This window comes from Sminthopsis crassicaudata, chromosome 3, assembly GCF_048593235.1.
Source record: "Sminthopsis crassicaudata isolate SCR6 chromosome 3, ASM4859323v1, whole genome shotgun sequence".
Classification (NCBI taxonomy): domain Eukaryota; kingdom Metazoa; phylum Chordata; class Mammalia; order Dasyuromorphia; family Dasyuridae; genus Sminthopsis; species Sminthopsis crassicaudata.
In genome coordinates, this window is record NC_133619.1 from 552,568,613 (window position 1) to 552,595,557 (window position 26,945).

Sequence of the window (26,945 nt, forward strand, 5' to 3'; positions counted from 1 at the left end):
AATGTGTGATCTTGATTTTAAAGTTCCCTCCAATACTGAAGGGAGGGAAGAAGAAGAAGAAAGAAAGAAAGAAAGAAAGAAAGAAAGAAAGAAAGAAAGAAAGAAAGAAAGAAAGAAAGAAAGAAAGAAAGAAAGAAAGAAAGAAAGAAAGAAAGAAAGAAAGAAAGAAAGAAAGAAAGAAAGAAAGAAAGAAAGAAAGAAAGAAAGAAAGAAAGAAAGAAAGAAGGAAGGAAGGAAGGAAGGAAGGAAGGAAGGAAGGAAGGAAGGAAGGAAGGAAGGAAGGAAGGAAGGAAGGAAGGAAGGAAGGAAGGAAGGAAGGAAGGAAGGAAGGAAGGAAGGAAGGAAGGAAGGAAGGAAGGAAGGAAGGAAAGGAAGAAAGAAAGAGAGAGAAAGAAGGAGGAAAGTAAGGAAGGAGAGAGGGAGGGAGAGGTAGAATAACAGATGAAGGGAGAGATGGAGGAAGGAAAAAGAAAAATGTTCAGAGCTAGTTGCTTTGAACATTTTTTTCCTCTGAATAGTACCCAAAATACATTGCATTTTTTGTTCTCATTCTATATGTCCCTCTGTATTATGCTCAGAAGTAATGTGTTCAGTCTAAAGAAAGAAAATGATAATGTGCAAAGCATCCAGAAGAGTACAACCAGGATGAAGAAGAACCTCAGAATAGTATCATATCCTAGATGAAGGAGCTTGGCAAAGGCATGCTGGCAAATGTTTAACAACTAACTTTCAGGGGATATGATACAAAACACACTTTTATCTCTAATCCACATTATTGGCATTTTTCCCATCATTTTCTAAAGTCTAGTCAATGAACAAAACAATAAATCAAGTCCTAGTTTGTAGAATTTGCTTATTCCTGAGGTGTAAATGTTTATATGGAAAATTTAACAATCAGCTCTCTCAAACTGGTTCAAGCTGCCTCTAGCACACTCCTGGAACTGATTATGTTTAGCCTGGAAAAAGAGAATAAAAAAGGACTTTAATAGTTTTCTTCATGTTCTTGAAGAATTGTTATTTCACAGAAGGATTAAATTTGTTCTGCTTAGTCACAAAGTTCAGCAGAAGGAAAGACCAATGAAGGAGAAAGACAGATTTAGGTTTGATGTAAGAGAGAAACTCAATAGTCATAATGGCTGTTCAAAAGTTGAAGGAAACTCCTTAGGAGATAGTGGAGTTCACTATTTGGAGGTCTTCTAACAAAGATTGGATAGTTATTTGTTAAGTATTTGGTAGACTAGAGGAAATTCTCATTCAGGTAAGGGCTGGACTAGATTACTTCTGAGATCTCTTTTAACTCAGATTCTGTAACTGAAATCTTCAGTACTATAACTTCTGAGGAAACATTTTCAACATGCTTGCATAGGACAACACATCCCTTTATTACATGACAATTAAGTTTATTCTCCCCAGTCTGCACTGTCCCCTCACCCTCAATTCCAACATCCCCATTACAGCTTTTCTTCCTGATTTAAGCATAGGCTTCTTCTCAGCACATCTCTACATAAGCCAACTCTTCACATCCAGAACTGGAAGCTGCCTAGGCTAACTCTATGGAGTAAAATCACTTTGCCAATCCAAATTAGAGTGCTATAATTTTCTATTTGTTAGCAATTCAGGGTTGGCTGGTCTCCATAGTACAAGTGTCATAAAACTAGGACTTAATACCTCAGAATACACAGAGTATAAACTAACAGTTTTCCATGATTTTCTGTGTCAGTATCAAAACTTTTTTGAATTTTTCCTTTACCTTTCATTTAATTTTTTTTAAAAATTTTGAGCTCTTCCAGATATTCCTTTTGGTGCCTAAAATCAATTCATATTTTCTTTGAATCTTTGGCTACAGCAATTTTGACTCAATTGTCTTCTGAATTTGTGTTCTGATCTCACTCTTTCACCATATAATTCTCTATAGTCAAGTTCTTTTCCTGTTGTTTGTCCCCCTTTTCCAGCCCATTTTTTGGTCTTTTGACTTTATAATAAAAGTTTGGCTGCATTCTGAGGTTGGAAGTGACACTGTCCCACATTTTGGGTTTTTTGTGCAGTTGTTTTCAGAGCTAGTTCTAAGGGATTATAAGTTTTCAGTCCTTCCAAGGTGGTATGATTTTAAGAAGAGGTGTGTATACTAGTCTCCTAGCCTATGATCTGATATATGAGTGACTACAAGCACTCTTTTTAGCTCTGGACCTGTGACAAGGATTCTTGCTTCCTTGTGGTCTCAAGTTCTGGTGTGCTATTGCTCCTTTTCACCTTGGAACTGTGATGGAGGACTTCGACCCAGATCAGAATATGGGCAATGCAACAGAATCCGGCACCCAGTGCCACAAAAGGAGTCCCATAATCCCCTTCTTACCAGTTTTCTGCTCCTTATCAGCTGGGGACTGAGAATACTGGAATTCACCACCCCTGCCTCCAGTTCTTGCTGCTGATTTGCTGATGCAGCCTCCATTCTTATCCCAGTGCAATAGAATTTTCCTGCTGATTCTAATGTGTCTTGGCTGGGAAAGTTGTTTCACCCCATTCTTTTGTGGGTTCTGCTGATCCAGAATTCACTTTGAGGTATTCCTTAAAGTTGTTTGGAGAGGTATTTGGAAGAGTTCAAGCAAATCATTGCTTATTCTCCATCATCTTGCTTCTGCCCTCCCTAAGAGTGCATATTAAAGCATGATTTTTTTTCTTTATCCTGGTTGTTTTTTTTCCCCAGAATATTGTTAATGAAGAAACGTTTTACATGACTTCATATTTGCAATGGGTTTTGTATTTCTTGTATTTTAATGGGATGAGAGTAATGAAATAATCTGAAACTGATAATAAAATTAAATGAAAAATAAAACTTTTTAGACAGAATACAAGATTTTAATTTTTCTTAGCATAAAATATAATTTTCCCTGGAACATATCTGAACTGTGCAATAGAAACTGCTTGTCTAAAGAAAAATCAGAAGATGAACCTAAGGGATGATGAAGTACAAAGAATATACTGTTATGGCACCTTCACCAAGCTTATGTTCAGTGCCTCATACACAGTAAGCACTTCAGAAAACATCAGTTAAATTGTACTAATCGACCAGTAAAGATGGAACTGAGCCTTGAAATGGGTGCAACTTTGAATTTTGACTTCTGCAATTCTGAAGTGTTTTTTTCCCTATGGAATTGCCCTCTTTAGCAGAATGCATTACTTGTGGCAGTTGCTTTCACAATAATATCCAGCCTTTGGAAGAAAATATCATGAATTCAAGAGCTGAGGTATATTCTTTTATTGTATATTGAGCTGAGAAGTTGGGGAGGCTGGTTGCCTCACCCAGCAGAGCAACAAGAACAAAAGCCCAGACCAAACAAGAAGAAGGGAAGAGACAAACAAAACAGAATACCAAGAAAACACAAGCGAATCTATTCAAATCAATTTGACCAACATTTACTAGACAGACACTGAGCACAGAGCATAGTGATGGATACTAGAGAAATGGGACAAATCCTTTTCAATCAGTCAGTCAACAAGCACGTATTTAACACTTTTTGTAGATCAGGCACTCTGTTAAGTGCTGTGAATACAAAACAAACAAACAAAAAAAAGACAAAATTATCTCTCTCCTCAAGGAGCTCCCAAGAGACAGCATGTAAACAACAATGGATGTACAATATATATTCAGAGTGGATTTTTTAACATTAGAAGGCTATTGGCATTGCCATACTTGTAGAATATTGCCTAGACTCTCAGATGAGTTCACTATGTGGTTCATTTTACTTTGATACAAAGGTGTTCTCCCAGAATGGGAATGCAGGGCTGGTAGATGGCAGTAACTAATTAGTTCAAGAAATCGGAAAGAAAAAAAGGGAAGAGAAGTTGTATGAGAAAGACTTCCTGCAAAATATAGCATTTGATCTAAATCTTAAAGAAACCCAAAATATCCAATAAGAAGAGATGAGGAAGAGTATTCTAAAAAGAGGAGACAGAGAATGAAAAAAACACTGAATTGAGAGAAATGGATTGACATGCAAGGAATAGCGAATAGATCAGTGTAACTGGGATGTAGAGTGTGTGAAGATTTGAAAGTATGACATTGGAAAATTAGAAAGATATCAGTTCTTTGGACTATTTTAAGTTCTAGATGGAAACAATTAGGAAATACTGGCATTTATAGACTAAGAGAAGAGAGATGGTATGACATAATCAGACCTACATCTTAATAAAATCTTCTTTGGCAACTGAGTGGGGAGAGACAAGACATACAGATCAATTAGAAAGAAAATGAATATCTTACTAGAGTAAATCTTTTATTGTCATTACCCATGGAGAGAGAGAACTATCCAAGAGGTTCTATGAATATAGAAATATGATTGTTGTTATAAAGTGAGCACAACTGAGGAATCAAGTAAGACCCTAAGGTTGCAAGCATTGGAAACCAGAAAGTTAATTTTTCCCCTGAAAATAATAAGGAAGTTTAGAAGAGGATAGTATTTATAGGGAAAAGAGAGAGCTTTGTCTTGGAGACATTGAGTTTGAAACATCTGCAAGACAAATAACAAGAATGCAAAGGTTAATTGATGATTCAGGACAGGTACTTAGGAGAGAGATTAGCATTGGACATATATAAATCTGGTAATTATTTTCAGAAAATGATCATCAAACCCATGGAAGCTGATGAGGTCATCAAGAGAAAGTATAGTGAGAAGGGAAGAGAATCCAGGACAGAGCATTGAGGAATTTTCACAAATAGTGAGCATGATTTTTGAAAGTAGATTCTGCAAATAAGACTGAGAAGGAGTAGTCAAAATGGTTGGAGGCAAACCAGGAAAAGACAGCATCACCAAAATGTAAATGAGAGAATATTTGAGAGGAAAGGTTGATCAATGGTATAAAGCATATAGAGTTCAATAATGATGAAGAGTGAGAAGATGCTACTAAACTTGACAATTAAGAGAACATTGGTAACTTTGCAGAGGAAATTTCAATTGGTTGATGAAATCAGATGAGCTTAGAATCTAAAAGAGAGAAGAGATATATGATACATCTAGAATATTATATCCAATACTAGACACAATTTAGAAAGGACATCAACCAATGGAATAGAAGAGAGTGACTCAATTGGTAAAATTTTCACTGGAGACCTTTTCACATGAGAATCATTTGAAGAAAACATATGTATTTAGATTGAGGAAGAAAAGACTATGTGAGTACAGCATCACTATCAAGTTTTTGAAGACCTAACACATAAATCCAGATATATAAAGAAAGAAGGGGCTATGAAGGAGAAATCACTTTCACTGAATGAGTCAAAAGAAATTTAGTGGGAGGAAGTGGTGTCTAAAGGAAGGGAAATACCTCAAGAGATGGTAGAGGAAATGGTGTAAGCAAAGACATAGGGACAGAAGAAAACAAGATAAGAATGAGAAGAGAATACTACAGTTTGGCTGAAATGTAGAGAACATGAAGGAATGGTAGAAAGTAAGTTTAGAAATTTAAATTGGAAACAGATCGTGGAGGACTTTAAGTAAAATCAGGAGTTTCTCCTCTTTGGTAAATAGAAAGGGAATCACTATAGATTTTTGAATTGGGGAATGTTATAGTAATGAAAAATTACTCAAGAAAATTATTGTAGCCCTCTCTCAAGAATACCTTACCAACTTGGTGCTAACAGGTTTGCAAGTTGAGCTTCCAGGGAAGTGACTACTCCCAGTTACTCCATTTATCCACACTCCTAAAACTATAACTCTGCAGACCCTATCAGTGAGTTTACCTTTAATAATCAACTATAGAAAAAAATGATTTTTGAATCCAGCAAATGTGCTAGGTAAAGTTTCTTGTGCACCTCATCAGAAAAATATTAACTTTTTCCAGAGGAAGAAAAATCTCCTATGGCTAAAGTAATTCCTTTTTTTAAAAAACATGATTTTCTCTTTTTGTTCAAAAAATGTACTTTTATCAAGTGCATTCTGGAACATGATTAGAAGAAAAGTGAACCTGTTAAAAAAAAAAAGCTTTTACAACTTTCCTTTTCATCATCTTATTACAGAGAATAAAATCAGTCCTTATTACATACCAAACTGAAAGCAGTTTTTGCTTCCTGAGTTTGATAGCTTTCAGTCCCTTGTGTTGTTATAAACAATGATACAGCATGTTATTCATGAAAGAAAATTACTTTCCCAAAGAAAATACTAAAGCAGCTTCTCAAAGGTGAAACTTTAGGTTTATGAAGGTCAGTTTGCCGAGGGCAAAGTCATGAGGCAATCTTCTCAAGCATCTGTAGGGCAATACATCACAGGAGTGTCCAGACTCTGCATAAAAAGCAGTGTGAAGGCTTATGTGTTGGAGGAAGATCATCTAATCAAATCCCCATTGGCTAAACAAAATAGATAGAGGAAATTACTGTAGTATGCTCAAAGCCCACCCATTGAAAGACTTCTGTGAATCCCCAGAAAAAAGGTTATGACCCTGTAACCAATGAAAAAGGAGAGAGGAAGAAGTGGTTTCCATTTTAGAAAATCAGACAAAATTGAAGTGCATACATTACAAATTCATGAGAACAAGCAGTTGAGTTCATTTCATCACCATTTTTTAATTTTCTAATATATATCAATAATTATATTAATGAATAAGACTAATCATTTTAAGTATTATCATTGCCATTCAAAATTCAGTTAGTAATAATAGCTTATAAATTGTTTTTCATAAAATAGTAATAGCTTATATTTAAAGGACTGCTTTTAAAAATCTACAAAGGTTTTAAATGCATTATTTCCTTTCAATTTCATAATGACTATAAGATAGACATGATTATTATATCCTCTTCATATAGGAGGAAACCGAATATCAGAAAAGTAAAATAACTTGCCTGGGATCACATATTTGAATTTAAAAGAATTGATGAGAAGATCATAGCCCAAGTATCTCCTGACTCTAAATATAGGACTCTTTCCAGTAGATTGTAAATTGGATAGAAATCATAATTGTACTGTATAGGTGAATTAGATTGAGTAAACTAAAAATGTTATAATTTAATTTTCCATCAATAAAATTTATCTTTAAATGGTATAAAAATAAGGATTTATAGGTATCATCAATATGTGTATATTAGAAAAAAGGTATACTCAAGCTATCTGAGAAGTTATATATTCAAATGGGTGTTCTCAGTTGTAAAATAATAATCTTGGGAGATGAAACACATTTATTATCATGGCCCAAAATATTTTAAGAACTCCTTTAAAGTCACTGTCCATGGTCCTTAAGTGGGACCTCAGATATGAATCTGCTCATAATAGTCTAGGGACAATTCTCTTTGGAATCCATACCACTCTTTTCTGATAATCTGAAGGCCAGTGACCATTCTCTCATCTCCCTATTTCCAACCACAGACATAGACCAATAAGACCCCACCAGAGATCCGTGCTCTTTCAAGGACACTTGTATCTAAATGCAGAAACAGGAGACACTAATATTAATGATGCAAGGACAGAGTTGTATCCAATGTAGATTGGAAATTACAAGAACAGAGTTTTTCAGGGCCCCATGAGTTTTCCTGCAAGAACCAATCTTTAATTCCTTTCATACATACAATACAGTTTACTGGAAAGACCAAAAGATTTTAAACCAGAGGACATAAGTTTGTATCTTGGCTCTACCACTAAACTACCTATAGGTAAATGGGTAATTGTTTCCTCATAGCAAAACCAAGAAGTTAGACCAGATGACATTAAAGATAAATTCTCATTTAAATCCCAAGATCCACATTAGAATCACCAGCCTCAGGAACTCTTATGTGCTGACTTATCATCTGGATACTTTAGAAGGCTGATGATGATGAAAGCAGGTACTGTTTAGGTGTGGCTAGAGCTTCATTAAATGAGAAGTCTATGACTTTCTCATGCAGTCTAATGAGAAAAAAACGTGAATATGCAACAATTTCTCTCTGATTTTGAAAAAATGTCATACAAATATAAAAGTTCTGAGCCTTATAGGTGTTTAACAATTGGTGTTCTCTACATATGTGTGTATTCAAAAACTTTTAAGCTTAATTATATATGCTAATATAACAACTATATATGCTAATACATCATTAGCATTTCTCCATCACTTTCTTAAGTTTATATTATCAATGAAAAAATCATTCAACCCTGATTTGTAGCATTGGACAATTTCTTAGGTGCATATGCTTACAATGAAAATTAAACAAGAAGCTTTCATGAGTCAGTTTGAGCTAATTCCAATATAACATTGTGTAGCTATCACCATTTATCAGCAAGTTCACAAATAAGAAGTGTGATTTTTTCCATCTAAAAGAAGGGATTGAAGGTTCAGACATAAAAACTTTAAGGGACAGGAGAAGCCTAGTTCTCAATGAGGAGCAAAAAAGACAGAGCAAATATGCCCGTATTAAATGTACTCCTTTGAATTGAATATAAGTATGAATGGATGCATCCTTGTCTGGCTTACATAAATAGTAATGTGTCTTCACAAATTTTTTTGTTTCTTTAAATATACCTGTTTTCTACACTGTGGGACATGGTGAAGTTATCCCCTCTCCACTTTCCCCTGATTTAAAACTACCTGACCAACTACAGTTGCTTTCTCTCTCTCTCTCTCTCTCTCTCTCTCTCTCTCTCTCTCTCTCTCTCTCTCTCTCTCTCTCTCTCTCTCTCTCTCTCTCTCTCTTTCTCTCTTTTCTCTCTCTCTTTCTTTTCTCTTTCTCTCTCTCTTTTCTCTCTCTCTTTCTTTTCTCTTTCTCTCTCTCTTTCTCTCTCTTTCTCTTTTTCTTTCTCTCTCTTTCTTTCTGTCTCTGTCTTTCTCTGCTTCTCATTCTATCTGTCTCTGCTGTCTCTCTCTTTTTCCCTCTTTGTCTCTCTTTGTCTCTGACTTTCTGTCTCTCTGTGTGTCTCTTTTCCTCTGTGTCTCTTTGTCTGTTTCTCTCTTTCTTGTTCTTGCTATCTGTGTATCAAAGAAAAAAATTTTGAGATCAATTGCCTTAGATCTACATGAATCTCTCACAATAATTGCATAAAGAAGGGTTTCATTGAGGGGAAGTGACATATCCAGGGTTTCACAGCTTGCAAATAGCAAGCAGAATTTGAACCCCCATACTTCTAACTCCAAATCAAATCCTCTAACCAACACACCAAGCTGCCTCTCTCACCAGAACAAAGAGAGAAATAAATTAACATACCCTTATTCACCATCCAAATCAGCTTAATAAAATTTAAGAGTGTCATTGTGCTTACTCATTGTCTCATCTGCTCCTCTCTGCTAGCTCTGCTCAATAACTTGGAGCATATTCTAACTGATTGAATGGAAAGTTATATTTAATTGGCAAATCAATGAGCAGGAATGGGGCACCAAGGTCACACAGACTGTATCAACCTGACCAATCTAACTCACTTGCCCTTTCCATGGGTTCTTCATCATCATATCAAACTTGCCAATTCCTCAGCAGTCTTAATTACAGACACAGCCATTTGTCTTCAAGTATCACACACAACAGTGAAATCCATGCATCAATAAATGCAGCTCAAAAGCTGTTTTCCACACTGCTGAAGAGTTAATTGCTTCTTGCTAAAGCAAATGTGACCATTTCTTTTCTATTTTTTTCACTTGAGGGAAGTTGTTCAAGGTTGTCCATATGACCTATTCATAAAACCAGAGGAAAGGAAACATGATCCCCAAAAATCTCCCTTAAAGACCAAGCGTCCATGCCTAAAGTAAAAAGCAAAAAAATCTACTTTTACTTTAATTCAACTCAAATTGTGTGGTGACCAGATAAATCACTTTAGTTCTATTTGCTGTTGGCAATGGAAAGCTATCCTTTTGTGACAATAATTAAAATTTACAAAGAAAATATTACAGACATCATATAAATATCCAAGCAACAATATTTTGGCTACTTCTCCTTGCTAGACCAGGTAAAACCAAAATCATCATTATCATCTTCTTCTATTTTTCATAGACATGAAGCTAGAAGAAACTTCAGAGATCATCTGACCCACCCCACCTATTCTGATGAAGATGAAGAAACTGAAGTAATTTGCATAAATAGGAGGAAGGGAATGAAAAAAGCATTAAATTAGGCACTGTGCTGAGTGCTTTGTCAACATTATCTCACTTAAGGCTCACAACAACCCAGTGAATAAAGTGTTATGATCTCCATTTTACAGTTGAGGAAACTGAGACAGACAGAGGTTAAGTAACTTATCCACAATCTCAAAGCTAGTATAAATTTGAGATTAGACTTGAACTCATGCCTTCCTGACTCCAGGCCCAGTACTCTATCTACCCTAGCTGTCTCTAAGATACTCGGGTAGTGAGAAGTCAAAGTAAGATCCTCTGCCACCAAGTCCAGTCACTCTTTAGAATATCACGCTGCTTTCCTCACAATAACCTACTTACTCTACTACTTCCTTGGGTTCTTTCAGTTTATGTAAACCTAGGGAGGTTCAAAAAGGCTTATCAGTTGGAAGTTGCACATCAGGAATAGAAACCATCTCTTTGTTGTTGGGATTAGGTTCCAAGGGAATGGCACAGGACATAGAGAACATTTTGTTTGGGGGCAGCTAGGTGGAACAGTGGATAGAACACCAGCCCTGAATTCAGGAGGACCTGAGTTCAAATCTGGTCTCAGACACTTAACACTTCCTAGCTGTGTGACCCTGAGCAAGTCACTTAACCCCCAGCCTCAAGGGGAAAAAAAAAATAGAGAACATGTTGTTCAATCATGTTTTGACTCTTTATGACACCATTTCGGGTTTTCTTGGCAAACATAATAAAGTATCTTGCCATTTCCTTCTCCAGATTATTTTTTATAAGGAACTGAGGCAAAAAGATTAAGTGACTTGTCACACAGTCACACAGTTAGTAAATTTTTAAAGCTAGATTTGAACTCAGGTCTTCCTGATTCCAGACCCAGTACTCTAACCACTATGTCACCTAGCTGCCCTTAGAGGACCTTAGAAATCATCTAATTTAATCCTCTCATTTTACAGATAAGGAAATAAGTGCAAAGAGATTAAGTGATGTGAATGATCACACACTTGATGTATAAAATAAACTGAATTTCAATCTAACCTTAGGCATGCACCAGCTGCATGACAATACACAGATCACTTAATATCTGTGAGCCTCAGTTTCATCATTTGTAAGATGGAGATAATTAATAGTGTCTATATCTCAGAGTTGTAAAAATCAAACATGATAAGGTATGTAAAATGCTTTATAGATTTTAAAGGACGATATAAATGTGAATGATTATTAAATAAAAGCTGTGGTTCAAACTTGAGTCCTCCAACGTCAAATCCAATGTACTTTCTACTACACTGCACTTGCTCTCTAACCAGGACTTACCCTAATGAAGAGATGAAAGGAAATAATCAACTTCAAATAAAAAGTATTGTGCTGGTTAATTGTGTATCTAAGAGAGAACCAGTTAACCTAGAAATATCAAAATATTATCATCACTATTATTTTCATTTGATTATTGCATAATTTGTGAGCAAATAGTGTTTCAAAAGTCCATTTGAGAGTTTATTGTTTGGAACTTTGAGCAAAGGGAACAAGGTGTCACAGTGGATAGAATGCTGATCCTGGAGTCAGGAATTCTAGAGCTCAAATCTACACTCAAATACTTATTAATTTTGTGGCTCTGGACAAGTCATTTAACCTCTGTTTTCCTCAATTTCTTCTAATAGCGATAATAAGAGTACCTACCTAAATCTAAAGTTTGTTGTGAAGATCAAATGAGATAATATTTTTAAAGTTCTTAATAAATCTCAAAATGCTAAACAAATTCTAGCTATTATTATAACAAGAATGGTAAGATGTATGGAAAACATTCTCACAAATGCTAGTTGAAGGAATGAGAGCATGAAGTATGGAAAAGAGGAGTTGGAGGGAATATGACAGCAGCCTTCAAATAGTTGAAGACCATCATAAGGTAGAGAGTTGAGATGAGGTTTTATTAAAATCTAATTTCCCACCAAATTAGCAACTTTTCTATACTGAATCACTTTGAAGGATTGTCTTGTTTTCCCATTCCAGGGAAGCCCCAACTGTGCTTCATTTCACCTCTTCCTATTTGGCTATAATCTCCAAAGCCTCCTTTCCCCCCCATGCATCCTCTTCCTCCTTCCCACTTTTATTCTAAAGTTATGAACCATAATCAAATCAACCCTGACATTGTTCTGGATAGTGTTTGTCAAAAGGATCCCATTCACTATCCCAGTAAATTTGCAAACCAAATGCCCCTCACTGGCTGCCACTAGCCTAAGTTTGTTGTTTTCCTAATTAAAATATAAATTTTTTTAAGCCATGGACTGTCTTTGCTTTTGTATTTGTATGTCTGGCACCTAAAAGGTCTAGGGCATTCAAAAAGCCCTTAACAAATCGTTTCGTTTCATTCATTCTTAAACAACAATGAAGAACTCCTATTTAATCCCTATTCTCAAGAGAACAAGCTTCACCAAAAGTTTTTATGATTTCCCTTTCTGACCAATAATCTTGAGTCTAATATTTAACACAGAAGTATTTATCTCCCTAAGATCCTTCTGATCATAATCATGCGACCATAACTACCAAGTCCCATGTCTTTAAAGAGCTCCCAGTCTAAGAAAAGAGATAATATGAAAATGACTTTATAATAATAATAATAAAACAATAATAGCATTTTACAGACAGCATTTCAAGGTTTACCAAGCACTTTATGAATATGATCTCATTTTATACCCAAACAAGATACATATAGATAAATTAAAGATCAACTCTGAGAGAAGTCACTAAGATTAAGGAGGAATGGGAAAGGCAGGAAAGGGAATAAATCAAGAGACATAACTGATTTACCTGAGGGAACAAAATGATAGCATGAGAATTCAAACTCAAGTTCTCTGATGAAAATCTTGCATTCATTCTACTGTTTGCTGCCTTTCAGACTGCCTCTCAGATATATGTAAGTATTTAAATTCTCCAAGTTATAAGAAGTTCTACCTATCTTCTATTTCCATCATAATTTTCATGCCAAGCTTCTTGTGATTCATTATTTTCATACAAGGAGCAGTTATCTGAATTGCTCTAACACCTCAAGCATCTCCTGAAAATTATCTCTCCCTTGAATTGCTAAACCACATGTAATCAAATCCCACTCTCATAAATATTTGATTTTACAGAAAACAATTGCTATCCCTCTTGGTTAACAGTGTTTCTTCCAACTTATCTTTAGCTTCCTTCATTATTTGTTAACATGTAGGGATTCCAGTCCTCTCTTCTTTCTGTTATCACATCAGTATTGTATTTTATGAACTGACATCTAGGTATCTATTTTCTGACATCTGAAAGAATCTTAACTTGGTAAACAAATCTCCTGGATTCATTAAAAGTTTTGTACTCATAACAATTCTGGAAAAACTTTATCCATTGTTCCAACATATTTGGGGTTTTGTAAGAGTGTCAGTTTGGTGCAGCTGTTTCTGTCTCTATGCAAGGAAAATTAAAATCATCTAATATCCCCAGACTTTTGCTAAGAGGGGAGATTTCCCAAGGTTTCCATGTATATCTCCGTCATAAGAAATGAGAGTAAAATATCCTGGAAGAGAGATGAGCCAGGCAATCTCACAGGCTTGCAATATTATTCCCAGTATGGACAATCCACTGAGTCTGGTCCACAGAATTCTATTCTTTGCTTTTTTTCACAGAAAAAAAAATTTATATTAATGAGAACAGAATACAAATGACAAATGACAAGTAAGATACTTGACAATGGGAAAAGGAGAAAAGGAAAAAATTATATCATTAAAAAACTGAGAAATTGGCTTCTACAACTCAAGTATAACCATGTCACGTCTTCACTGGTAAACTCCAGAGGCCCCTTAATATCTCTGGGATCAAATATAAAATCCTCTGCTATATCCAGTCCTTCACAACTTGGTCTCATCTTACTTGTGCGTTCTTTATGAATTTTCCAATCCTCTACACATTCTATGATATAACCATATTGGCATACCTGCTGATCCTCAAACACAAAACTACAGCTCCCCTTGTATTCACCATAAGCTAGCCTCAGTATCTAGATGCTGAATCTCTTTACCTCTCCCTCCCACTTTCCTTGACTTCTCTGAAAACTCAGGTCAACTCCCACCTTTCACAGGTTTTTCCCCATCCCCTCTACCTACTGTCCCCCTACCACCACCAAATGACTTCCCTTGGGATGATCTTCCATTAACACTTTCTTTTATACATATATATTTTACATACTTAGTTTACTATATGATATCATAGCTATATAAGACATCTTACCATCTTGGCAACTCACCTCTGAGACACTTTCTAGTTCACACACACACACACACACACACACACACACACACACACACACATTGGGAAGAGAAAGCTGTTTAAGAGATAGTAAGTTCCCCAGTACTAGAAGTCTTCAGTTAGAGGATAATAATGAAAAAATACTGTGCTAAATACCAGAAACACAAATACAAATGGAAATGTAGCATCCTTGCCTTCAAGAAGCTTATAATCTAATGGAAGAATCAACATTCATAAAGGCAGCTGAAAGGCCACTTTTCAGAAACTATAGAAATATCACTGATTAATTACAGATTTTATTAGGTGTCTTTCCACTTCTGAGATTCTATAGGATCCTCTATATAATAATATTACAGGTACATCATAAATACAGCATAATACAATAGAATTATCATCATTTTTATTCTCAAGTTAGACTTGTATTTGTTCAAACATTCATTTCATTAGTTTACTTCATTGCTCTGCTTAGCGCTATTCTATAGACATGATTACTGTTACCACCAGAACCAAAACTTCTCTGAGGAACTCAAGATCTAAAAAAAAAAAAAAAAAAAAAAAGGCAGACCTAGTAAGAATAAGACACTGTAACAAGGGTTCTTTATCTTGTTTGTGTCATGGACCCCTCTATTAGTTTGGTATCAGCTCCTTCACACAATCATGTTTTCAAATGTTTAAAATAAAATTCATAGGATTACCAGAGAAAAAAATACACTGAAGTAATAATTATTCAATATTTTAATGAACTATGTTCATAAATCCCAAGTTACAAATCTTTATACTAAATAATTAGATAGAGAAGCAGGCCATGACTCCCTTCAATTCTCCTTTCCCTTTGACCATCATAAAAATTAGTGTTCTGGGGAGAATCTTAAAGTTGTTTTTAAATAGAATGACCAAATCTGACCATATCCAAAAGTTTCCACTTAATCTGGTTTGTACCTGCCATTTAGACATAGATTGCAAAGCCTAACAGTCTTGAGGATGAGACTGAAAATTGGTAGACCCAACCCTAGAAATATAGATAAACAAGAAAATCAGAACTACAAGTTCTGGATTAAAACATTTAGATTGAGGGATCTATTAAATGTTAGAGCTACAAGAAATCTTAAAGCATAGACTTCCAGAATAAGAAAGGACCTTCAGATAATATATGTTATAGAAAATAGAACATGAAATTTCATCTAAAAAGGGATCTCAAAGGTCATCTAATCCAATCCCCCTCATTTTAGAGATGAAGAAACCCAAAGGAATTCAAGTACTTCCTCAGAATCATTCAGCAAATGAGTCCCATTGCAATACTGTCATTTCATGTAGCCACATCCTTAAAGGCACATCGACATGCAGACCAAGTAGGTTTCTATTGATTAAACTTCCTACATGAAAGAAATTGAAAAGAATGACAGAAATAATTACTGTCAAGTTGGCCTAGAATTTATGCTTATCAACTACCATTTCATGCACTTCTTTGTCCAGACTACAGAACCAGAACATAAATATTAGCCTTAACTTGAAAATAAATCCACTCTATCTGAACTAAAAGGAAAGACACAGAACCCAGCCAAATATACAAAAATAAATCGCTTAAGTGTCAGCAGTCATTTGTTGACTACAGCCTACTGAGCTAGCCAATTTCCAAAAATAACTCAAGATGTCCTTGAATTTAAAAAAAAATAAAATAAAACTCTCTGCTTGAAATATTGCTACATATTCTATTGAAGCAAAAGTAAAATACATTTATGGTACTGTATAATCTGACTCCCTTGGAGCTTCAGAAATAAACTGTGAGAATACCAATTTCTTAGGACTAAAGGTGAAGGCAGATGCAATCTTGAATACTTTGTGGCTATGCAGTGGGACACCATTTCAAGGGCAGGTCTTTTCAGATTTTCCTAAGCAAATATAATGACTGACAATGTTGTTGTATTGTTTGCAGTGTGGAATCACAGAATACAGCTTCCTAATTTACAAAACTAGGAGCTTGAGCAACACAATTACCAGTCCTCTTTCCATCACTGACATTCTACATACTAAGAATTCCCTCCAGTGCTAACATTTTACATTCCATGTTCTTACATTCTACATTTTCAGGTTCCTTTCAGTTCTGTTCTCCTGAGCTCTATGCTCTGAGGTCTTTTCCAGTACCAATGTTCAATTTACACTGCTCCAGCTTAGTATAGGATGATCCTGTGTAACATGGCTAGTATAAATCTGTCACCTCTGCCGAACCACAAATTTTAGCTAATAATTGCTTTAAGTAAACAGATTAAGGCTCAATCAGTCATGAGGCAGGGCAAAGAGAATTTGGTTAACCATCAAGGTGCCAGAAGATAGGAGATCATTATATACAAGGAGGGGGTATGGACCAAGAGCAGAAAGAAATCATGCAGTGGTTAAATTCTGAGCCAACAATCAAACAAAAGAGACAGAGACAGAGAGAAAGAGAGAGACATGGACAGAGACAGAGAGAGACAGACAGAAGAGAAGGAAGAGGAGGAGGAAAACAAGAAGGAGAAAAGGGAAAAAAGAAGAAGAAAAGAAAAAAGAGGAGGAAGAGGAGAAGGAGGGGAAGAAAAGAAGAAGAGGAGGAGGAGGAGGAGGAGGAGGAGGAGGAGGAGAAGAAGAAGAAGAAGAAGAAGAAGAAGAAGAAGAAGAAGAAGAAGAAGAAGAAGAAGAAGAAGAAGAAGAAGAAGAAGAAGAAGAGGAGGAGGAGGAGGAGGAGGAGGAGGAGGAGGAGGAGGAGGAGGAGGAGGAGGAGGAGGAGGAGGAGGAGGAGGAGGAGGAGGAGGAGGAGGAGAGAGAAACCCATCAAGATGACCCTAACAAATGAATGATAATATGCTATATTTCCTACAAATATATATATAGATATATATATTTCATACAAATCTTGTATCCTTCTGATTTTGTCTTACTACTATTGAGTCTTGGCACATCTATTCTTAAAGGGGCAAATCTTTGAGAATTCGGGGTTCTTATAAAATAAAATATACAGATAATTCACAGCCATGAAAATACTGTCTCAATGATGATAGGAACTATCCCAATAGAAAAGCATGCTTGCACTGAAGGCTTCTTTCAACGCCAGGTACAGCTATAATCCTGGGTTCACAGTTCAAAATAATTAAGTGCCTATCTAATAGAAGCAGTGAGACATAATGGATTAAAAAGCTGGCCTCAGAACCAAGAAAACATGGGTATTCAAGTCCCACTTCTGACCTATACCATCTCCATAATTCTGAGCAAATCACTTAATTTCTCAGTACTCTAGACACCAGCTTTAAAAAAAAAAAAAAAAATTAAGGACTTTCCCAGAGAGCTAGCAAGTGTCTGTGGTCACATTTGAATTTAGGTCTTCCTGATCCCACATCCATATCTAATGCTTTATCAATTGCACTCCTAGACGGAACTTCTCTATCAGGAAGTTCCCTCTACTGATGAATCACAGATCCAGTCTATTTCATATTCTATATTATCCACAGGAAGAGGAAAATATTTACTATAAACTCAATGAGAAATTGCCTGCTATCTAAGAATCAATCTATCTAAATGAAGAGATATTTATAACCAAAAAGTTGACTAATAAGTTAGGAATTTTTTTTCCTTCTATCCATGGCAACAACTTTCCACTGGTCCAAGGAAGGGTTGACATCAGTAGAGAGTACCCCTTCCAGTGAAATGGTAGATTTTGAGAAGTACTTTCTATTTCCAAAAATGGAGCAGCTAAATGATTCAGTGGGGAGATCACTAAGCCTGTAGTAAGAAAGAATGAATTCAAACCTAGCTTCCATAACCAACTGCCTAAGTGAAACTGAATAAATCACAATCTATCTACTCAGTTTCCTCATCCCTAAAATGGAGGTAGTAATAACACCTATCTCCCAGAGTTATGATGAGATACTATTTGCAAAGAGCTCTGCAAACCTTAAAGTACGATGTAAATTTTGGCCACTACAACTCAACATTATATTTTTTTTTAAAAGAGGGTACATTCATTCAGTCATTCAAAATATATTTATTAAACATCTGTCCTATAAAAAGAAGTGCCAGAGAGCCCAAGAACCAATGGGAAGCATGATAGATGGGAATATATGCCTCTAGGAAGAGAAAATAAGATTTCAATTTCATTTCACTTCCCATTCCTACTGATACTAACTTCTAGGAGGCAAAACATGTTTCAACAGAATTATCTGTAGGCTGCATCCATTAACAAAAGCTGTCCTATTAAGAGCCCTGATCAGCAAAACTATGACCAAAGGAATTTACAGATGGCTAGGCTTAGACCAATAACTTCACTACTCCCTTTTTTTCTTTAAAGTGTCTCCATCTGTGAAATAAATTTTAACTTTTTGCTGGTATAATAGAATAAAAAAATCTCAGGCCCTGAGGATGAGATTTGAATAACTCAGAAGTAACTTTGAACATCATTTAAGTTCTCTGGACTCCCTCTCTAAAGGAGGGAGATTAGACAACCTCTGAAGCTCCAAATCTATGAATCAATAAGTGAAAAATCTCAAAATGTCTTCCTGTTCCATGATCTATTCTAATACTCTGTGTTCTAAGATTGTCTAACTCTAACAAACTATTCTGTGTTCTATATTCTATCCATAAAAATCATAGAGTCTCAGACTTAGAAAGGCCCCCAGTGGCCACCCAAGCCAATCAGTACCTATCTACAATGTCCCCACAAGAGGTCATCCCAATAAAAAAAAAAAAAAAATCCCACTGTCTTATTAGGGAGTGCATTCAGCATTTGGAAAGCTCTCCTTATTAGCAAGTTTTATTTGATGTCAAGTTTAAAATTGTCTTCTTGTAAACTCTGTTCGTTGTTCCTAGTTTAGCCTTCTGGACCCCAGAAATATATCTAAACCTATTTCCATATAATCCTTCAAAAATGTGAAGACAACTCATTGTTCCTCCAGTCCCAAAACCCTTCTCGGTCAGTCAGTTAGCAAATGTTTAGTAAGTGCTTACTATGTAACTGGCATTGTGCTAAAAGAAGAAGATACAAATAAAGAAACCTCCCTTCAGGGAGCTTATATCTTTCCTATTTTATGTAAAGAGCTACATCCTCTTATATGGTTTCCAATCACCTCACCACTCTTGTCATCCTCTTCTGGATGAGCTAAGTTATCTATCCATAAGGTTGACTGAAATGTTGGTCCCAGAACTGAATGCAATTTTCTTACACGGTCTGGCCAGTGTAGAATGCAATCACCTCCTTCATTTAATGTGCCTATATTAAGATCTATATAAATGATCCTTGCTCGACATGGTATTCTGCCTGCTACTCCAGACATTTTTCTTCTAGTCATATCCATTTATTTACCTGTTTCCTTGTAAACTTTCAAGAATTTGGTTAAATTTTTTCAAGAATTTGGTTAAATTTTCTTCAAATAATAAAATTATAGCTATCATATAGATAGTACTTTATGGTTTATCAAATATTAAATAATATTTATAAATATTATCTTATTTGATCTTCACACTTACCTTGAAAGGGCCCTACTATTATAATTCCCATTTTATAAATGAGGAAACTGAAGCAAACTGAGGTAAGTGATTTGCCCAAAGTAACAGAGCTAGTAAGTCTCTGAGGCTGAATTTTAATTCTAGTCTCAGGTCTAGAGCTTTAATCATTTCAAAAGAAGTTTGTTGACTATCGCTCTGTGACCATGTGTGTGCAATGTGTCCCTCTGCTCCTCATAGAAATATTTCCACTGCCATTAGCCATTTCTTCCACCATTCAGCTTTGACCCTTATTGAGACCATTGATGAGACAGATCACGGATTCTTCAGAACTCAACAAGTCATCTACACACTTAATATCAATAATAATGATGATGATTGTATTTATATAACATTTACTACACGCCAGACAAAGGGCTTTACAAATATTATCTAATTTGATTTCAGAATATTCGTTCAACTAAGCTCAACAGAAAGAAATAAAAAACACAAAAAGACAGAGGCAGCCTTGATCCTCCTTGTGGGGGAGGCAGGGTCATTGCTGCCCTTCTCCTACTGGCTTTTATGTTAGCAGTGCAAAGTAATCTTCCTTTACATAAAGCAACAAAGAAAAGGGACTAATCAGGGGCAGGTTGTCCCCTTTGTACACCCACTGAGACTTGCCTAAGCCACCCCTAAATCATTAGTAGTTTTGACTTCAGCAGATTAGAAAAGTTCTATTCACATCTCTTACTGCAAATCCCTGGTCTTGGCTAGAAGGAGACTTACCCTAGACTTTCACATATTCATTTGGTTTAGAATCAGGCAGAAATTAAGTTCATATACTCCTAAAACAGCTCCCACAAACCATTTCCCCTCCCCATCAATTATGAAAATAAGTGAAAAAAATTAATTATTACCATTTATTTTCTTTTTTTTTTTTTAGCTGAAGCAATTGGGATTAAGTAACTTGCCCAGAGTCACATAATTAGGAAGTGTTAAGTGTCTGAGGTCAAATTTGAACTCAGGTCCTCCTGAATTCAAGGATGGTGCTCTATCCACTGCGCCACCTAGCTTTCTTTCACAATTTATTTTCATTTTGACAAAGAGTATTTGGATGTTTTAAAAGAACAGCACAACTACTTAATGAGTAGCAGATCAACACTGAAATGCCCATCTTCTACCTCCTAAATTAATGCTATTTTGCTAGGAATTTAGGGAGAAGAAAGGACCATTCCTTGTCCTGATTTCTTTGATTTTTTTAAAGTTTTGATAATATGTTAATCAAACATCTAAAGTGCTGAGGTACAGAGGTGCAAAAGAAGAGTCAATAGTTGGATGAGAAGCTCATTTATCTACATTAGCCTGAAACAAAGGAGATGTGTATATGTGGATGTTATTGACTTAACCGACAAGGATTAATGACAAGAACTTTGACACAGTGAGGAGTTGTCAGGTTGGGGAAAAACTGCTGTTTCCCAAAAGGGATTGTCAATGTTATCTTATAGGGAATGTCCTTCACTTTCATATTACCAACTAAAGGAGATGTCGAAGATCAATGGACTATAGGAGAGCAGCCAGAGGAACACAGTTCATGGAATCATAGACTCAGAATTGGAAGGGACCTAAGAAGCCATATAGTTCAACTCTTTTGGTTTAGAAATGAGGATGATAAAAAAAAAAGAAAAAGAAATGAGGATCAAATGCCCAGAGAGATTAAGTTCTTGCCCAAAGTCCCACTAAAATCATTAGTCAAGATTTGAACCTTGGTGTAAATAAAAGATTCTTTCTCCAGACTGGCACAATAGGAGAATCATTTGAAGGAACTGGAGTAATATTTAGGGATCTTTTCCATATGTACATGTTGTCATCCCAGAGAATATAAAGTTGTCTTTTTGTCTCCATCAGCGAGCAGAGTCTTACATACTGGGTCAGATAGTTATTTTATTGACGTGGAGGACTTCTGGTTAGGGAACTCCTATCAAAGCAGATCCCTAATAAACCTAGCACCTCTGGTATGAGAGCTTATCAAGTTGTTCACTCACCTTTGTCCTCCTATCACCCAAGTCTCACCTGCAACTCCAAGAAGCTCTAACACGGTACCAGGTACACCCTGGTAAAACCATCTTGGCAAAGGGACTAAACCAAGTTGGGGTAACCAATGGTCGTGAAACGTGTTGGTGAGCATGTGAAGACTTTGCCCTGGAAGAATGGGTGGCTGGAGATAATTTATTCCAGTGTTCATGAAGGTGGCTTTTAAAGTTGGCTCAAACACTGAAGGTGCTAAGGTCATCCATTGCATCCTGGATCCTCACCAGTCATCTTAACTTTTGTCCTCTGCTGGACTTCTGTGATTCAGGAAACAGAGAATAAGGCTGATAATTGCTTAACTCTGCCTCTCGTAAATCCATTTCACACACACACACACACACACACACACACACACACACACACACACAAATATCAAGATATCACCTGTGATGTTATTGATCAACTTTGAAAACAAAGGACAAACAACAAAATCCCCAAAGCAGACAGAGTCTTAGAGACTGACCTGAGTCACTTGGAGATTAAGTCTCTTGGCTAGGAGCATGTAGACAATATGTGTTTGAGGTTAGTTCTGTGTATACTATGCCAAACTCTAGGTCACTCAGTCAATGAGCTTTTTATAAGTGCCAGGCTCTGTTCTAAATGTTAGAAATGCAAATACAACCAAAAAGGGTCTCTGGCCTCGAAGAACTTACATAAATACATAATATCTATATCAAAATGGGGTGGGAGGTAGGATAGGTATGGAGGGAACTTACCTAGCATGAATGCATGATGGAAAAGTCTAGAGTAAGGCAACCTAGTGGGAAATAAAGAGCTGGCTGACCTAAGCCATATGAGACTGGTTTTCTCATAACAAGCCCTTCATAAATATTTGTTGAATTAAATTGATGGCTATCTTTAAGTATTTAAAGGACTATCAAATAGATAAGGGATAATTAATTCATAATGATGATCATGATGACAATGACAGCTGATATTTAATGAGATTTTTAAGTTTTTACAAAGGGTTTACAAATATCTCGTTTCATGCTCATAGCAATCCTGCAAAATAAGTAGTATCATTACTCCCATTTTATAATTGAATAAACTGAGGCTAAGAACTTGTGCAGTATCACACAGCTAATAAATGTCTGAAATTACATTTGAATTCAGGACTTCTTAACTCCAACTCAATGCTCTATCCAGTACATCACCCAATCCCCTGAGTGATTGTTAGCTCCTTGAAAACAAGAATTGTTCAGCAATATTATACAAGAATCAATTCTGATGGACGTGACTCTGCAACAATGAAATGATTGATGCCAATTCCAAAGATTTTGTGATGGAGAGAGCTGTGAGAAGACTGTGGGCACTGAGTCTAGATCACAACGTAACATTCTCACTTTTTATTGCTTACTTGCATTCTTTTTCTTATTCATTTTCTTTCCTTTTTGATCTGATTTTTCTTATGCAGCAACATAATTGTATAAATATGTTTACATATATTGGATTTAACATATATTTTAACATGTATAACATCTATTGAATTGCTTACCATCTAAGGGAGGGGGTGGAGGGAAAAAGGGGAAAATTTGGAACACAAGGCTATTCAAAAATCAATGTTGAAAAATTATCTGCCTAATGTTTTGAAAATAAAAACTTTTTTAAAAAAGAAAATGAGTTTTTTTAGTTTTTATCTTTAAATACCCAACACCTGTAATAGTGCCTGGCACATAACAGGCCTTCAATAGATTTTTGTTACTGCTTAACCTCTTCCAGAGAGTGAGGTAGAGGTAAATGGGAGAAAGAGAAAGGAGCTAAAAAAATTTTAAAAAAAAATTTAAAGCAATCTCAGCTTGATGTAAGGAAAAAATTCCTAATTCTCAAAGCTCCAAGAGTTGAATTAATGGACTGACTTGAAAATAGTGTGTGCTTCACTAGAGACCTTGAAATAAAGATTAAGGAATCATATTGTCCACAGATTCTAGTTCCCTAGGAGGTAGGTGCTATTATTATCCCCATTTTGCTGTTGAGAAAACTGAGAGCAATAGAGATTATGTAACTTCTCTAGGATCACATGACTATTAAGTGTCTGAAGCTGGATTTGAACTTGGACTTCCATGATTCCAAACCTACTGGTCAATCATCTGACTGCCTCTTACAATCTAATTTCCAAGTATCTTCTTTGATACTAATTATTCTTTGAATATCTAGGAGTAAGTGACTACTGCATCATCATCTTAAATATTCTAGTGAGCACCTGAAATTTCTCTAAAGTGTCCATATCATGGTATAATGTCCTTTAAGTGACATCATCATTATAGTCCATAAATCTCTTCAGCAAGAACTAAGAGTTGCTTTTTGTGGTAGCAAAGAATTAGAAAAAGAATAGCTGCCCTTCATTTGAGGAATGGCTGAACAACAAGTTGTGGTATATGAAGGTAATGGAATATTATTGTTCTATAAAAATGATGAAAAAGCTGAATATAAAAAGGCTTGGAAAGATTTATGTTAACTGATGCTGAGTAAAACAAGCAAAACCAGAAATACATTGTAAACAGTAACAGCAAGAATGTGCGATGATCAACTATGAAAGGTTTGGTTCTTCTCAGTAATTCAGTGATCCAAAGCAATCCCAATAGACTTTGGACAGAAAATACCCTCTGCATCCAGAAAAAGAACCAAGAAGACTAAATGTCAATCAACCACATGCTATGGTCACTTCTTTTTTCTGGTTTTTTTTTTAAATCTCTCCCATGGTTTTTCTGTTTTGCTCTGATTTTTCTCTCACAACATAAATCATAAAGCAATGTGTATTAAATAAATTAAAAGAAAAAAGAAAATTATATGGACAATATGGCCCATGGGATCATGAAGACTTTAATGTAACTGAACAACAACATACAGAAGCAAGTGAATATAGTAAAGCTAGTATTTGATATACAACACACAAAAAGAGAGAACTAAAAATTGCCTCTGAGGCTCATATCTGCAATCACTGAATTCACTCCAGCCCATATTTAACTGTATGATAGCCGTCATGTCCTTCAACCATAATTATGCAGTATACTTAAATTGAGTTATATTTAATTTCAACAAAATTGATGCCATCCAATACACAGTTACATTTCAGCAAGGTATATACTGCCATTTCAACAATAACAAAAAAAAAAAAAGCAATATGAAAGGATACTTCAAAATAAACAATGTCATCTTATCACAATGATTCAGTGATTCTTTGAATCACTGTCCCTAGAATACTGGCAAACCTACTGTGGAAAAAAAGAAATCTACTGCCAAATTAGGTCCTAGACTTTAAATGAAGAAAAAAATTTTAATTGTTTCAGGAAAATCAATTCAACAAGCACTTTTAAGCACCTACTATACTTCAGACACCATGCTAAAAACTGGGAATGCAAAGATAAAAATTAAAATAACCTCTGAATTTAAAAAAATCCCTGTATATATGTATGTATGTGTAGATGTGTAAGCATACATAAATATGTGTTCTGTATATATGTATAGTAGCTATATAAGTATGTATACACACAAAACACATGCATGTATATAATATACACATGCCTATATATGTACACAGACATATACAATAAATGCAAAGTAACTTCAGGGAAGAGGAAATCCCTTATAGTTTGGGGGAAATCACAAAAATCCTCCTATAATAAGAAGCACCTAAGCTATGAATGGAGCTAGGCATTCCAAAAGATAGGGATGATAAGGGCCAGCATTCTAGGCATGGGATTGGCCTGTGCACGGTCAAGGAGGTGGGAAATAGAATTTCCTGTACAGGGAACCAAAGGTAGACCAGTTGGGCAAGAATGTAGAGAGAGAGAAGTATCTTGGCAGACTCTAAGGCCTACCCTACCTACAGAATGGTTCCCAGTCCTTACCACTAGCTGAATATGGTTGGACAATGCAAATATAATTTAAAATGATTATATTACTTAAGTTAATTTATAGACTTAGGGCTATAACAATCAAAATACTAAAGGGTTACTTTATAGAAACAAATAAAATAATAGCAAAATTCTTTGGGGGGGGGGAGTCAATAATCTATAAAAAACTAATAAAAGTAGGTGAGGGTTGAAGGGACTTAATATTACCAGATCTCAAATTGGACTATTAAGTAGTTATCAAAACTATTTTGATAAAGGTCAAAAAAAAAAAAAAAGTTGAAAGATCAAAAGAAGTCAATAAAAGCCACAAATACTCAAACATAATAACACTATATTAGATAGACCTGAGGATAATAACTAGCAGACTAAAAACTCCTTTTGGCTAAAGCTACTTGGAAAATTGGAAAATATTAAAGCCAACTTTAGGTTTAGACTAATATTTTTAACCTTATTTTCTATAGTGAAATCCAAATGGATATATGACCTAACCATAAAAGGTCATTTAGCGTCATTTAATAAATTAGAAAAGAAGGAAAGGAAATAATTTTTACAATATGGATAAGGGGAAAATTCTTACCTAAACAAGGGATATAAATGATCATAAGAAATTAGCTAGTCCCTTTCAATTACATAAAATTAAAAAGCTTTTGCAAAAACGTTAAGTGCAGTTAAAATTAAAAAGGAAACAACTAATTAGGAATAATCTTCACAGCAAATCTAATAAAAGTCTTCCATTTAAAATATGAATTAAATTAACACACACTCTCTCTCTATATATATATATATGAAAATAGCTAACATTTACATAGTTTTTACAATATGTGTGTATGTAAAATAGCTAATATTTATATAGTTCTTACTATGTACCCTATAATAAGTGCTTTTACAAATAGTATCTCATTTGATCCTCAACAATCTCCTTTGATCCACGCATAACAATTCTGGGGAATAGGTTGTATTTATTATTCCTACTTTGCAGATAAGGAAATTGAGATAAACAGAGGTTAAGTGATTTGCTCAATCACAGAGCTAGTAAAGCATCTGAGGCGGAATTTGAACTCAGATCTTCCTGATTCCATATGCAGTACTCTATCCATTTGACCCTCCAGTTGCCTAAGAATAACAGGCAATCTTCAAAAGATAAATGTCAAAGGCCAACAATAGGCAGTTCTCAATTAAAATACAAATGATTAGCAGTCACATAAAAGTTTCCAAAAGAAATAGTTCTGAGATCCTCATCATCATTATTAGATTGTCAATGAAAAGAAGGAG